The sequence below is a fragment of the Acomys minous genome, assembly GCF_964271855.1.
Source record: "Acomys minous genome assembly, chromosome: 6".
Taxonomy (NCBI): domain Eukaryota; kingdom Metazoa; phylum Chordata; class Mammalia; order Rodentia; family Muridae; genus Acomys; species Acomys minous.
In genome coordinates, this window is record NC_140487.1 from 94503640 (window position 1) to 94508820 (window position 5181).

Below are 5181 nucleotides of genomic sequence, written 5' to 3' on the forward strand. Positions count from 1 at the left end.
TTTTAGTGTGGGGCATGCGTGTGTAGGTTGGGTTAGAGAGGTGGGCCACTTGTGCTTTGTTTTGAAACAGTGAACCGGGAGATGCCAGTCCAGCCAGAATTAGCAGCCAGTGAGCTCCCGGATCGCTGCCCCCGTGCTGGGATTGCAGGGCTCCTCTGCTGTGTCTGTCCTTTCAGTGGATGCTTGAGGATCTGGGTTTAGGCCAGGACTGCACTTTATTGTCTAATCTATGTATCTGTGTACCCGCACCCCCACCCAGTTTCTGTAGCCTTGGCTGTCCTGGACCCACCTTGTAGACCAGGCTGGCCTCAAACTCAAAGGCATCCTCCTGTCCCTGTCTCCTGAGTGCTGGGATTAAGGGTGCGTGCCACCTCCTCCGGCACAGGTGGATCTCTTGAATTTGAGGCCAGCCTAATCTACAAAATTAGTTGCAGGACAGCAAGGACTACACAGAAAAACAAAAAAACAACCCAAAACCATTCCTTTGTTGTGTGTGTGGCCTAGTGCTAGAGCAGAGGACCACCTGAAGGAGTCTTGTAGGTTCCTCCTGCCTGTGGGACCCAGGGTCTTTGTTTTGTTTTGTGCGTGGTGCTACCGGGAACAGAAGCTGCTGAGTACAAGGCAACCACTTGACCAACTCTGCTAACCCCAGCTCTGGAATACGTTTATTTTTTAATTAAAAATTACTCAGCTGGGCGTACTGACTCACCTGTAATCCCAGCACCCAGGAGGCAGAGGTAGGCAGATCTGAGTTCAAGGGTGACCTGGTTTATGAAGTGAGTTCAAGACAGCCAGGACTACACAGAGAAACCCTGTCTCAAAAACCCAAAAAAAGAAAATTTTGATTTTAATTTCATTTTATGTGTTTATGCATACATGTATTCTGTTACAAACACTACGATATGGGTGCTGAAAATTGAGCCCAGTCCTCTAAGCCACTGAGCCCTGGAACATATTTAAGATGAGAAGGAAACAGTGTAGACAAACTATTCAATCCTGTCTAGTCAAAGCAGGCACAGAAAGTAGTAAATATGGGGTCAGCCAGAAGGCTCAGCCATGATGGTTCCTGCTGCCAAACTTGAAGTTCAACTTCTGGACTGACATAGTAGGAGAGAATGAACTTGGCAAAATAAAATAGTAAATGTGTGGGTGTGTTGTTACACGAAACTAAGATTTGAGTTTCATGTAACGTTCTTGCTTTTTGAAATAGGGTTTCTCTGTAGACTAGGCTGGCCTCAAACTCAACAGCGATCCGTCTGCCTCCCAAGTGCTAGGATTAAAGGCGAGAGCCATCACACCCGGCTTCATACCTAAATTTATAGTGTTGGAAACTGAACCTATGGCTTTGTTCATCCTGGGTAAGCACTCTACCGACTGAGCCCCAAGCCCTCACCTGCTTGTGTCTCCTGAGTGCTGGGATTAAAGGAATGTGCCATCACCCCCCCTCCAACTGGTTTGTTTTTATAAGGCAGGGTTTCCGTGTATAACTTGTTTTGTAGACTATGCTGGCCTCAGATTTGGGTATCTGCCTGCCTCTGTCTCCTGAGTACTGGAGTAAAGTGGTGTGGGCTACCACAGGCTGGCCTTGAATGTACAGATCTGCTTGCCTCGGTCTCAAGTACTGCGATTAGAGGTGTGGTCCGCCACTACTCAGTCTTGGCTTTTTTTTTTCTTTTTCGAGACAGGGTTTCTCTGTGTAGCCTTGGCCATCCTGGACTCACTTTGTAGACCAGGCTGGCCTCGAACTCACAGTGATCTGCCTGCCTCTGCCTCCCAAGTGCTGGGATTAAAGGCGTGCGCCACCACGCCCGGCCAGTCTTTGCTTTTTAAAATAGTGTCTCTAGCTCAGTCTGGCCCTCATCTGGTGGTAACGCTCTGCCTCAACGCTGGGATTACAGGCTTGAAGCCACCGTGCTAGACGGAGCTGTCAGATCCCTGAAACTAGAGCTATAGTTGTGAGCGCCCATGTGGATGCTGAGAATTGAACCTGGGTCCTCCAGCCCCGCACTTGCTGTTCAGTTTCCAGCATCAGTCTTTCCAGAACTAGACCTGTTCGCTTTTGTAATTTTCTTTTCAGTCTGCTAATTGCTGCTGTGTAAAGGGGACACATGAAATTTTGCATAATCATACACAGGCCCCACCTGTGCATAGAGAACCAGCTGGAGCTTCTACTCTTTCCGTCAGGACCCTTTACTCCTTTTTCTTGCCTAACATCCCCTAGGCAGAATAATGCACTTGTGGATAGAAATAAGAGAAAGAAGCTTTCCTTGAGACAGGCCACTAGGCACAGGGCCTATGATCTCACCTGCTAAGGAGTCTGAGGCTAAAGGATTTCAAGTTCAAGGCTAGCCTGCATAGTTTAGTGAGACTTCAACTATGAGCCAGGTAATAAAGGCTGGTGAGATGGCTCAGTGGGAGAAGATGCCTACAAGCCTGGTGATTTGAGTTTAACCACCAGAACCCACTCATGTAAAGGTGGGAGCAAAAAACCAACTTCACAAAGTTGTCCTCTGACCTCTACACATGCCACAGGTACCTGTGGTCACTCATATATGCAATACACTATTTTTTTTCTTCCCCTCATGTTTTTCTAGACAGGGTTTTTCTGTGTAGCCTTGGCTGTCCTGGACTTTGTAGACCAGACTGTCCACCTGTTTGAACCCCCTCTCCCATGCACGTTATATATTTTACCTGCATGTATATTATGTATACTATGTATATGCCTGATAACACAAGGTCAGAAGATGTCATCAGATCCCCTGCAGTTGGAGTTACAGATGGCTGTGAGCCACCATGTGTGTTCTGGCAATTGAATCTAGATTTTCTACAAGAGAAACGGTCCTAATTGCTGCACTCTCCAGCCCTATGCCTGAATGCAGGATGCAAGCTCAAGTCCTCATGGTTGCACAGCAAGTTCTTACCTGCTAAACCATCTCTGCAGCCCCCTTGGGGGGTGGGGGGCAAAGGGCTGGTTCAAGACAGGGTTTATCTGTGTAGCCCTATGGTTGTCCTGGAACTCTAGACCAGGCTGGCCCACCTCTAGAGGTAGACTCAGTGGTCCACCTCTGCCTCACAGTGTTGGGATTACAGATACAGGCCACCACTGCCCGGCCTAGTCCCTTTTAAATTTCAAATCTGGGTGCAGTGGTGAGTTTGAAGGATAGCCTGGTCTACACAGAACCAAAATACGTAACATTTCAGATGAGATAATACTTATTTCATAGGTAGCAGTTGACAGCCCACTCGGATTCTGAGTTTTGGCTTCAAAAACTGACCAACTTCCAAATGGGATCCAAAGAGAACAGAGAGGGAAACTAACCAGACAGGGCTTACTGGGTCACACTAGGGCACTCAGAATTGATCCTTTGTACCAGAGAGGTTACTGAAGAATTCTAAACAGAGGACTAATTCACCATTCCTCTGGATAAGGGGTCACTGAGAGCTAGGGGTTCCTATAGTATTCCAGATGAGAATGTCTGGTTTAGTCTTTGTGATTGTAAAGGTGGGTTTTTGTAGTCTCCTTTTAAAGATGGGAGTGGGGGGCTTTAGTACTCTGTCCTTTTTCTTTCTTTTTTTTTGAGACAGGGTTTCTCTGTGTAGCCTTGGCTGTCCTGGACTCACTTTGTAGACCAGGCTGGCCTCGAACTCACAGCAGTCTGCCTGCCTCTGCCTCCCGAGTGCTGGGATTAAAGGCGTGCGCCACTATGCCCGGCTCGGCTCTGTCCTTTCTGTTTGTTTTTCCTGAGACAGGGTTTCTCTGTGTAGCCGTCAGCTGTCCTGGACTTGCATTGTAGACCAGGCTGGCCTTGAACTGACAGCCGTCTGCCTGCCTTTGCCTCCTGAGTGCTGAGATTCTACCACTGCCTGGCCTGTTTCTTATTTTTTGAGACAGTCTCATACTGTAGTCCAGGCTGGCCCTGAGCTCACTGTGTATTCCAGGCCTCTGCCTCCCAAGTGCTGGAATTAAAGGTATGTGCTAAGAGAGCCGAGGCTATACAGAGAAGTCCTGTCTTAAAACATAAAACACTCTCTACCTGACCCAAAAAAAGGGCCGAGTCTTACATGGTGGCCTAGAACTCTCAGTAGCCCAGGTAGCCTTAGACTCTTGGGTACCCTGTGCCAGCCATTCTGACTTCTGTGAGCCACCACATCCAGCACTTCTGGATCACTGAACTGGAGAAGAGCAGTGTCCCTCACAGCAGCAGGTGGAACGCTACACAGCTGAAGAGGAAAATATTAGGCCGACTGTCAATGCACTAGAATTGGATTTGCAAGCTTTTGGTCATGTACATCAGATTGCAACTATAGCTATCCAGCAGCTTCTGCAAGATGGTACCAGGCATAAGGCAGTTTTGCTTAGTGGCCAAAGACTCCTTAAGTCCCCAGCTCTGAAGCTGTAGGGCCCAGATCTTATGGGTACCACCTTCATCAGTATGGCTGGGAGATCCAGCATCCACAGACATGGTCTGTGGCAAGAAGTATCACACAGAAACAAGATGGGGGAAGGTTCAGACCAGACCTGGCTGCTATTTCCCAGAAAGTACTAGGCATAAACCTGGCTAGCCCCTTCATAGGAGGCGCCAAGCCAAGGACTTTGCTCACTTGGTTTGTGGCTGAGTGTGAACACATGACCCATTAAAATCCTTTAGAAACACTGACTTCATCCTGACATACGACCCTAGGCAGCCAAACACCCATGCTCTAAGCTTGCTTCCTCAGCCCACCCAGCCGTCTTCTCACTTTGCAGAACCACACTAGTGTCCACCTTTCTCTTTAGGACAAGTGCTTTCTTGTCAATGTCACCAGTCCTTTAACTTACGCTGAGCAGACTATGCTAGGATAGCCTCAGCTACATTCCAGCTAACTTCCGAGGCTAAGGTAGGAGGATTACAAGTTTGAGGGTAGAGACATTGTCTCAAAAAGACTAAAAGGGCTGGGCTTAAAACTGTACAGTGTGCTTGCCTAGCATGCTCGGTCCCTGCTACTCTCTACTTGGCCTAGAGAGCAGCGTGTAATGCAGCTCCAGCCCTGTTCACTTAGAGGGCCTCGACATCTACTGCAGACAAGCCAAAGGTTGAAACTTCAGCCTGTTGCCAAAATCACAGGTGTGCACTAGGTTTCCTAGGAAGAAAATAGAATCAGAGCCCAAGTTGGTCTCAGAAGGCTCAAGACACACTAGTC